Source organism: Callorhinchus milii, unplaced genomic scaffold, assembly GCF_018977255.1.
Source record: "Callorhinchus milii isolate IMCB2004 unplaced genomic scaffold, IMCB_Cmil_1.0 Scaffold12, whole genome shotgun sequence".
In the NCBI taxonomy this organism is placed as follows: Eukaryota; Metazoa; Chordata; class Chondrichthyes; order Chimaeriformes; family Callorhinchidae; genus Callorhinchus; species Callorhinchus milii.
The window spans coordinates 5,091,983-5,102,643 of NW_024704753.1; the positions used below are offsets into that span (position 1 = coordinate 5,091,983).

Below are 10,661 nucleotides of genomic sequence, written 5' to 3' on the forward strand. Positions count from 1 at the left end.
CGAGGAGATGGTCGAGGGGAGGGAGGGAGGAGGGGGGGAGATGGTGAGGGGGGAGGGAGCGAGGAGATGGTCAGGAGGGGGAGGGGGAGGGGGGAGGGGGAGATGGTGAGGGGGGGAGGGAGCGAGGAGATGGTCGAGGGGAGGGAGGGAGGAGGGGGGAGATGGTGAGGGGGGGAGGAGATGGGAGGGGAGGAGGGGGGAGATGGTGAGGGGGGGAGTGAGCGAGGAGATGGTCAGGGGGAGGGGAGGGAGGGAGGAGAGCTGAAGGCGCGGTCAAAGAGAAAGGCCTTGAAGGAAGGAAGGAAGGATGGAACTGAACGGCATCAAACGGCCCCGAACAGCCGAAAGGGAAGCGTCAACATCTCTCATTTCCTTTGTGTAAAGTCAGTCTCCGCGGAGACCGTCAAAAATTGCCAACGGCGACTATGTTTCAAGTCGCCATGAGCGGGGTATTGGTAAAAGTTTTCAATAAGCAATAATCACGCCTCGGTTAGACCTCATCGGCTACGATACTGCCACTGCGCAAAGCTGCCCACGGCCTCCCGACCCGCCGGCTTATCCCACCGCCCTCCTCCTCTCACTTACCATCAGCCGCTGGCAATGTCCGGCTGCGATTCCGCACTTTTGCGTTACGTTTCGGGGACTTTTCGGCGACTTTTAAAAAAAAAAGAAACGGAGGAGAATCGGAGAGCAAAGCGTTCAAAAACCACCGCTTCTGTTTAAACCGCTGTGCCGCGTATGCAAATGAGCTGATGGCGTCACACGGGACATGGCGGGAAGCGAGTCTCTGGACCAGGTTCAGGTGCAGTTGGTTTGGAAACTCTGCACAAACTTCTTTCAAATAATATTCTTCAAAACATTGCCCCCCCTCTCCTCCCCTCATAAGTGCTGACTTGCTGGAGTGCAGTGCTTGTTCGGTGCTCACAGCAGCAGCGAAGTCTATTCCAGAGTCTGTTCCAGGAATTAATGATAATAATAATAATCCTTGCATTTGATATAGCGCTTTTCACGTCTTCTCGACGTCCCAAAGCGCTTCACAGAATACACTGTAAAGTGAATTGACTGTATATTTGTGGGCGAACGCGGCAGCCAATTGCGCACAGCAATGTCCCACAAACAGTCGTAGATTGAAAATGACCAATTTATTATTGTGTTTTGTTTTGGAGGGATTATTATTAGGCTCTGTGTGGAGTAAGGAAACTTGCCCAAGGTTTCGCCCTCTGCCTGGAATTGAACTCAGGTCTCTCACTTGCAAAGCGAGTGCTCTAACCACTGAGCTACAGGACTCCACACTTCCATTTCTACTTGTTTCAGTGAGTGCAATATTTCTTTCTTTTTGTTCTTTGCATTCGTTATTGGAGACTGTCCCAAAATGGCCAGTGACCGCTGTATTTCAAGGCTAAACAGCTGAGGTATTAGGAAAAGTTTTTTTTTTCGAAATAAGCCATAATCACGTTTTTCTCCCAAATACAAATATCATTTGCAACACTTTACAATCAGCATTTGGATAGTGTGGCTTTCGAGTTCAGGGGTGGGATGGGGGGTGTGGGGGGATTCCTCTACAGAGCTGGAAATGTGCACAGTTCAAATGGGAAGATAAGAAAATATCTTCAAGAAAGATATCAATCTGACTTTGAACGGAAATGACCTTTATTGATATATAAGGAAAACTACATACGCATTGGACAGTTAGTTGTTCAAAGATTTTTATTCTGCTTCTACACTCGGAAGCAACAGCGCTGAGTTGTAGGTTCATTGTCATTTGCCTATAAAATAACCATTATTCCGTAAATAGTGAATCGTTTTTTCAAACGCATTGGCGCATATCAGCAAAGAGCAGCAAAGGGTTGAGTATAGTCATTGGGGGATGATGTGACAATCACAGTGGAATAAACCACTCGAGCACAATCATATGCCCTCACATTGCTGCAGTGATACATGCTTGTTTCTTGCAGTTTGTTTTTATTAAAACAAACAAAACAGACACCTGCCGATCTGACATCGAGTCCTGGACGAGAGACAACTTTCTTCAGCTCAATGTGCGCAAAACCGAGGCCCTCCTGATTGGCTCACGTCAGCGCCTCCGCACCTCAGGCGCTGACACCATCAGCTCCGCACTCTCCACCTCTCAAAGCCATCAGGAACCTCGGGGTTCTGTCCGACCCTGAGCTGTCCTTTCTCCTTCATATCCGCACCACAACTGGCACCGTCTTCCATCACCTCCGGAATATCATCAGACTACGGCACTACCTCACCCCTCACGCGGCTGAAACTCTGGTCCACGCCTTTATCACCTCAAGGCTGGACTATGGGAACTCTCTCCTCGCCGGCCTTCCCGGCCCTCCCTCCACACTGCAGGTCATTCAGAACTCTGCAGCTCATGTACTGTCCCGCACCAGACACCGCGACCACATCACTCCCACCCTCGCTCGCCTCCACTGGCTCCCCATCCCCCAGAGGATCGAATTCAAGATCCTCATCCTCACCTACAAGGCCATTCACGGCCTCGCTCCCTCCTACCTCTCCGACCTACTATCCCCCTACTTACCTGCCCGTACCCTCCGTTCCTCTGGCTCCGGTCTGCTCCACATCCCCCGGCCCCAACCGCCCTACCATCGGTGGCCGGGCCTTCAGCCTCTCAGCCCCGAGGCTCTGGAACTCTATCCCCAGTGCCTTCGCCGCCTCCTCCCTTTCCTCCTTCAAGGCCGGTCTCAAGACCTTTCTCTTTGACCGTGCCTTCAGCTCCCCTCTCGACTTTCTACCCCCTCCATGCTCCCTCCCTTCCCTTCCCTCCCCCTGACCATTTCCCCCCTCCCTCCCTCCCTCCTCTCACCCTCACCATTTCCCCCCTCCTCGCTCCCTCCCTCCCTCCCCTCACCCTCACCATTTCCCCCCAATGCTCGGGTCCTGACCCAACTGTACAGCGCCTTGGGACGTCCTCCCGATGTGAAAGGCGCTCTATAAATGAAATCTTGTTGTTGTTGTTGTTGTTAATGGCCCCTGTTGTGAAATTATGTTCAAAGATCAAAACAAAAACCTGTATCAGAAGAGTGGAATTTACAGAATTGGTCTCAAAGCTGTGAAAAGTACAGGTATGGTGAAACAACAACAACAACAAGATTCCATTTATATAAAGCGCCTTTCACGTCAGGAGGACGTCCCAAGGCGCTGCACAGTTGGGTCAGGACCCGAGCAGGGGGGAATGGTCAGGGTGAGGGAAGGGAGGGAGCGAGGAGGGGGAAGAGAGTCGAGAGGGGAGCTGAAGGCACGGTCAAAGAGAAAGGTTTTGAGACCGGCCTTGAAGGAGGAAAGGGAGGAGGCGGCGAAGGCACTGGGGGATGGAGTTCCAGAGCCTGGGGGCTGAGAGGCTGAAGGCCCGACCACCGATGGTAGGGCGGTTGGGGCGGGGGACGTGGAGCAGACCGGAGCCAGAGGAACGGAGGGTACGGGCAGGTAGGTAGGGGGATAGTAGGTCGGAGAGGTAGGAGGGAGCAAGGCCGTGAATGGCCTTGTAGGTGAGGATGAGGATCTTGAAATCAATCCTCTGGGGGATGGGGAGCCAGTGGAGGCGAGCGAGGGTGGGAGTGATGTGGTCCCGAAGCCTGGTGCGGGACAGTACACGAGCTGCAGAGTTCTGAATGACCTGCAGCTTGTGGAGGGAGGTGGCGGGAAGGCCGGCGAGGAGAGAGTTCCCATAGTCCAGCCTTGAGGTGACAAAGGCGTGAACCAGGGTTTCAGCAGCGTGAGGGGTGAGGTAATGCCGTAGTCTGGCGATGTTCCGGAGGTGATGGAAGGCGGTGCCAGTTGTGGTGCGGATGTGAGGGAGAAAGGACAGCTCAGGGTCGAACAAAACCCCGAGGTTCCTGACTGGCTTTGAGAGGTGGAGAGTGCAGCCTTGGATGCTGATGGTGTCAGCGCCTGAGGTGCGGAGGCGCTGACGTGAGCCAATCAGGAGGGCCTCGGTTTTTCGCACGTTGAGCTGAAGAAAGTTGTCTCTCGTCCAGGACTCGATGTCGGACAGGCAGGCTGTCAGGACATCGGTGGTCGTGGAGTTGAGAGTAGAGGAGGAAAGGTAGAGTTGGGTGTCATCCGCATACATGTGGAAGTTAACTCCATGTCTGCGGATGATGTCACCGAGGGGGAGCATATAGAGGGTGAAGAGGAGGGGACCGAGGACAGAGCCCTGAGGGACACCACATGAGACAGTGCGGGGGGTGGAGGAGAAGCCATTCGTCGAGACGAAGTGAAGACGGTGAGAAAGGTACGACCTAAACCATTCAAGGACAGTGCCTTGAAGGTTGAGGTGGGAGGACAAGCGGTGGAGTAGGATAGTGTGGTCGACCGTATCGAATGCTGCCGATAGGTCGAGGAGGACGAGGAGACAGAGGGAGCCCTGGTCACAGATGGTCAGGATATCATTGGTGACCTTGACCAGGGCAGTTTCTGTGCTATGAGCAGCACGGAAACCTGACTGAAGGGGTTCGAAAAGAGAATGGGTGGAAAGGAAAGAGCGCAGTTGGGAGGCGACAACTCTTTCCAAGACCTTGGAGAGAAAGGGGAGGTTGGAGATGGGCCGGTAACTTGATAGCTGCGACGCATCAAGGGAGGGTTTTTTCAGGGTGGGCGTGATGATGGCAGTTTTTAATGGAATGGGGACAGAGCCAGAGGAGAGGGACAGGTTGATGATGTCAGTGATATGTGGGGCAAGAAAGTGGAGCTGGGAGATAAGGAGTGGAGTGGGGATGGGGTCAAGGGAGCAGGTGGTTGGTTTTAGGGATAGGATGAGTTCAGTGACAGAGGGTGGGGAAACGGGTACGAAGGTGTGTAGGGGAGGATGGGTAGGAGTCGGAGTGTGGGAGGGAAGGGGTGGGTGGTGGGTGGAAGTTGGAGGGGAAGTGACCGCGGAGCGGATTCCCTTGATCTTGGATTCAGGTGGGTGGTGTACCAGGGGGAGGAGCGGGAGTAGGAGACAGTGCGGGAAGTGATGGGGGCAAGAGTATCGAGTGTGGAGGAGAGGGTATTGTGGAGGAGGGAGAGAGGAGAAGAGGGGTCGGTGAGGGTTGAAGGCCAGAGGGAGAGGAGTTCAGAGGACTCCAAGGCATCGGTTAGGGATTGTGGGGGTAACTTCTTCCAAGGGCGGTAGAAGATGGTGGTGGGTCTGGTGGAGGTGGGGAGGGGGTGAGGTGGTGAAGGAGATGAAGTGGTGGTCAGAGATGGCCTTGTCGGTAATAGTGACATCCGAGACACTGAGGCCCCGGGTGATCACCAAATCGAGTGGGTGGCCGTGACTGTGAGTGGGGGAGTTTATGTGTAAGGAGAGGTTGAGTGAGGAGAGCAGGGAAGAGAAGTCTGTGGAGATGGAGCAGGAGGGTGTGAAGTGTAGGTTAAAGTCGCCCAGGATGATGAGGCGATCGGAGCAGAGGCAAAGAGATGTGAGGAGTGTTGAAATGTCAGAGATGAAGGTGGGAGAGGTTTTAGGGGGCCGGTAGAGGAGGAGGATTTTAAGGGAGAGGAATGAGGGGTGGGAGAGGGTGAGGTGCTCAAAGGAGGGGAAAGAGCCAGTGGAGTAGGGGGATAGGGCAAGTGGTGTCCTTGAGATAAGGGCAACACCACCGCCACGGCGGTTGGGGCGGGGGATGTGGTGGGAGGTGTAGCCGGGTGGCGTGGCCTCCGTGAGGGGGAAGGTGTCGCCTGGGGTGAGCCAGGTTTCTGTTAAGGCCATGATATCAACGTTCTCATCAAGGATGAGATCGTTGATGACCAGGGCCTTGTTGCAGAGGGAGCGGACATTTTGCAGTCCGATGTGGAGGGAGCGGTTGACAGAAGGGTGTGTGGGAGGGGAGGGGGGTCCAGGTTGTGAGGCAGGGGTGGGGGAGATGGGGATGAGGGAGGAGAGGTTGGCTCCCCGGGTCTGTGTCCGGGGTGGCTGGCGAGAGTGGTGGGGAATGGGGCAGTCGGTGTGGCTGCTGCTGGACAGCCAACGCCGAGTGCCGCGGTGAGCCCGGCGGAGGATTCCCAGGCTGGAACAGAGGGAGGTTGTGGGAGGGTCAAGTGGGGATAGAAGACGAGAGGGACGGAGAGAGAGGAGGAGAGAGCGGGAGAGATGCAGAGGGGGGAGGGTTTGGGGGGAGAGAGGAGGGGGGTGGGAGGGAGGGGGTGAGGGGGCTCGGGTCAAAGCGGCAGCCATAGTGCGCACGCGGGGACCGGGAGCGAGCGGTCAGGTGGATGGCATTATCCCGTAGATTGGGGCAGCGAACCCAACAGGACCATAGTGGGCTCTGATGTGAGCCCTGGGGGGTGGGGGGGGGCGCAGAGGTTTTTTTTTTGTTTTTTTTTTGTGCGCGCGCACGTACCTGAAAACTAATCTATGACGTCGCAGTTCCCCCGCTCCGTCCCCACCCCTCCCCTCCGGGGCTGAACTCGCTCCGGCGTCGAGTTTAAGTACCTGGGTCAGTAGGCCCAGGCTCCTCCCCGCGCTGTCCTGCCGCCGCTCCCCGACTCTAAACACTTAATAATAATACTAATAGTAATAATAATAATAATCTTTGCATCTAATAATAATAATAATCTTTAATAATAATAATCTTTAATAATAATAAACACTAACTGTTGGTTTTGATCATTTTCTTCGTCCTGTAGTGGAAAAACTGGGTAAGTCCCTACAACACCTTTTCCTGCCAAACAATTGGCAATATCACATATTATGTCAATATTATGTCAATTACATTAATTAATCGCAATGGAATAGCAATGTAAACTACAAAAAAAGTGTGACTAAATCACACCGGCAATGTAAACCAGCTAAGAGTGCAAACAAAAACACTGATTATTCAACAACAGGGGGAGGGGGAAGATGACCGTAGTCACCGTCAAAGGTTTTCAGACACAACCTGAAGATGGGGAAGGTCTCACTAGGGTGGATGAGGGAGGAGAGGCGGTGGATGAGGCTGACAAAGTCGATTGTGTGGAACACAGTGGAGAGGTCCAGGAAGACGAGAGGCAGAGCCATCCCTGGTCACAGAGAGAGAGGACGCCGTTAGTGACCTTGTCAAATTTTTTAAAACAAATTATATCTAGTTATTTGTTGATATATATTTACGCTTGTCTCAGACAGTATCAAACCCATTACAGAAAGAAGACGCAACATGTTATTATCTCATTGCAGGATGCAACAGACTCACCCTTGTGGTTGAGGCGGGGTTTCCTCTGCGCACTCCACTTTGGTGAAAGGACCAAGGCTTCCCTGCCTCGGGGTTCTACCGCCCTTTGTAGGGCGCAGTTACAAATGGGGTCTTGTACGCCCCTCCCTATCCCTCCTCTCTCAGTGGGGAGCGTGGACAGGTTCAGGTGCTGTCTCTGTGCTATGGGCAGGGCGGAAACCAGACTGGAGAGGCTCAAGGAGGGAATGGAGGGATAGATATGAGCAAAGCTGGTAAGCGACAATGCATTCCAGAGCTTTGACAACAAAGGGCAGGTTCAAAATGGAATGGTAATTTGTAAGATTTGAGGGGTCAACGGTGTGTATTTTGAGGAGGGGAGTGATGGCAGCAGTTTTAAGAGGAACAGAACCTGAGGAGAGCGACTTATTTACTGTGTGAGCCAGCAGCAGGGAGAGATCCAGGAAGATGAGAGGCAGTTGGGTGACCAGCAGCTGGATGGATAGGGGATCAAGACAACAGGTGGTGGGCTTCATCTGGGTGGTTGAGAGGGAAGGGGAAGCAATCGGGGCAAAGGAGTATAGAAAACTGTGAGAGGTATGGGCCAAGGTGGAAGGAAAGGGTGGTGTAGATGGTCTGGTGGTGAGGGAGGTCGTAGGAGAGGAGGATGCAGCCAAGCGGATTTCAATCTTTGACGCAAAGAAGTCTAGGACCTCTTTGCACTTGGCATTTGAAGTGAAGATGGAAGCAGATTGCGGGTGGGGGCACAGGGGTGCACGGAGGAGGTGGAGAACAGTGGTTTTGGATTGTTTTAGGTCTCCAAAACGGTTTTGGAATAAAAGGCAGTGTTGGCCTACGAGAGGGAGAGGTAATAGTTGCGGAGATCCTCGAGCCACAGTTGGCGGTTGATTGTGAGGCTGGATTTGTGCCATCTGCGCTCGAGCAGTTTTGAGGCAACGGAGGTGACAGTTATACCAGGGGAGTGGGTACATTTGGAGACAGATCTGGATTTCAGGGGGCAGGGGTGGAAGTCCAGGGGAAGAATAGATCTGAGGAAGCAAGGGTGTTCATGAGAGACTGGGATGGAAGCTTCTTCCAAGGTCGGAAAAAGATGGTGGAGGGTTTGGAAGAGGGGAGTGGGATGTGGGAGTGGAAGGAGATGAGGAAATGGTCTGACATGGCGTTGTCTGTGATGGACAGGTCGCAAATGTTAAGGTCGTGAGTGATAATGAGGTCGAGGTGGCGGCCACGATTGTGGGTCGGGGAAGTTTGTGTAGGGTGAGGTTTAGTGTGGAGAGGAGAGCAGTGAAGTTAGAAGAGATGGGGCACGGGGAGTTTAGGTGGAGGTTGAAATTACCCATTATGATCAGGTGTTCTGTCCAGAGGGATGAGGAAAGGGAGGAGATGTCAGGGATGAAGCAACCAGGCAGTTAGGGAGGACGATAAATAAGGAGGATTTTGAAGTAGAGGGAGGTCTGGTACCGTGGAATGCTCTCCCGATGTCGATATTCTCGTTCAGGATGATCGTTAGGGTTTTATTTGAGAGGGAGTGGATATTTTAGGGAGAAATGCGAGTGATAGAGGAGGGCTTCAGAGGGAGGGTTTTAGGCTCTGGAGGAAAATTGACCGCGGAGGGTGGGGGTGAGGGGGGGGGGGGGGGAGTTGGGAAGGGTGAGGATGTGGATGAGCAAAAGGGGTATTTACCTTTTGGAGGTGGGGGAGGTGGCTGTGTCGGGAAGAGTGGGCGATGGGGCAGTTGCTTTGGGACGAATTATAATAATAATAATCCTTGCATTTGATATAGTGCCTTTTCACATCTTCGAGACATCTCAAAGCGTTTCACAGAATAGACTGTAAAGTGAAACAAAAACAGTAGTCGCTGGGAACACTCAGCGGGTCAGGCAGCATCTACGGAGAAAGGAAAGTGAGTCAACATTTCGGGTCCACAGACCTTCGCAAAATACTGCAGATTTCCAGCATCTGCAGTATTTTACGTTTTGTTTATACAGTAAAGTGAATTGACTATATATTTTATGGGCGAAACAACCTTTCGCCAAGACAACCTTGGAACCGAGAAAGGCAGTAACTAATGGGGTACAGGAGAGAGAGAGAGAGAGAGAAGACGAGGAGGAGTGTGGTGGGATAGAAGGGCTGATCGGGAGAATAAGAATAAGAACGCTGGCATTTGATATAGTGCCTGGTCACGTTGTTGAGACGTTTCAAAGCGCTTCACAGAATGCCCTGTAAAATGCAGCGACGGTATATTTTGTGGACGAGGCGCGGCAGCCATTTGCGCACTGCAGCGTCCCACAAGCAGCGGTCGACTGAGCGGCCGCATTATTTTTCGGTTATTATTTATTTGTGAAGGGATTATCCGTAGACGCTCCCGGGGTGAAGGGGGAGCTGTTGAGTTGATACTCCAAACCTCCTCGCCTGCCGGTCCTCAAGCATCACCGAAAGTCTGCCCCTACGCCATAATAATAATAATAATCCTGGCATTTGATACAGCGCCTTATCACGTCTTCGAGACGCCTCAGAAAGCGCTTCACAGAGTACACTGTGAAGTTAATCGACTGCATACTTTTTGCGGGTGAAACGCGACAGCGGAGTCCCACACATTGAGCGACACACGTTACCATTCGGTTGGAGGGATTCATTACACCCCCAGAGAAGAAGCAGATCGACCGACGGACATCACAAGGCCGGAAACGGGCGATCTGTTCTTCGCATTAGGTACATCGGATCACATCCACTTAAAAAATCACTAACGTTTCTTAAACAGCGATTGCGTATATATATGTATATATATGTAGACACACACATCGCACTGATCACTACGAAGAACGATAGAAAAAGAAAAGAGATTCATCTGTTTTTTGTATTGGAAAAGTCAGTCTCCGCAGAGACTGTCAAAAATTGCCAATGCCGACTATATTTCAAGTCGTCACGGCGGGGTATTGGGAAAAGTTTTCAATAAGCAATAATCGCGCCTCGGTTAGACCTCATCGGCTACGATACTGCCACTGCGCAAAGCTGGGGAGGAGCAGGACCGACACACAACTCTATCTCTGCCGCCCCCCTTACACTTACCGTGAGTGCTTGTTCCCCAGTTCCCCTTGCCAACCATTGAAGCACTCGCCCATGAGGGGTGAGCCCCAAATAATAACGTGGAACATGAAACAATAACGGCGGTTTCGGCGATAAAACGAAATAAAACTGCAGTTTTTTTTCTTCCATAGTTTTTTTTTAATCTCCAATTCGCGGAGAGGGTGGAAGCAGAGGATCTTGGGATGGGAAATATGCTGATGAGACAGTGACGACATAGAGTAGACATGGACCTGGGGGGCGGGACATCCTGGGAAGTGGGTGGGTGGGGGCGGAGGCGCGAGAGGGACGCTGGGAGGTGAGGCAGAGGCGCTGAAGGGGGACGATGGGAAGTGGGGCAGAGGCGATTGGGGGGAATGCCGGGTGTTGGAGGGGGGGAGGAGGGGCAGAAGCCCGAGG

At 52.8% G+C, this 10,661-nt stretch overlaps 2 non-coding genes across 2 annotated transcripts; both read right to left on the minus strand.

The window, feature by feature from the left end:
• Positions 1-388: 388 nt before the first annotated feature.
• Positions 389-530, minus strand: LOC121849988. The gene has a single exon (XR_006085443.1). It is a non-coding gene; the product is annotated as a U4 spliceosomal RNA (small nuclear RNA).
• Positions 531-10,051: 9,521 nt separating this feature from the next.
• Positions 10,052-10,192, minus strand: LOC121849985. The gene has a single exon (XR_006085440.1). It is a non-coding gene; the product is annotated as a U4 spliceosomal RNA (small nuclear RNA).
• Between the last annotated feature and the right edge of the window lie 469 nt (positions 10,193-10,661).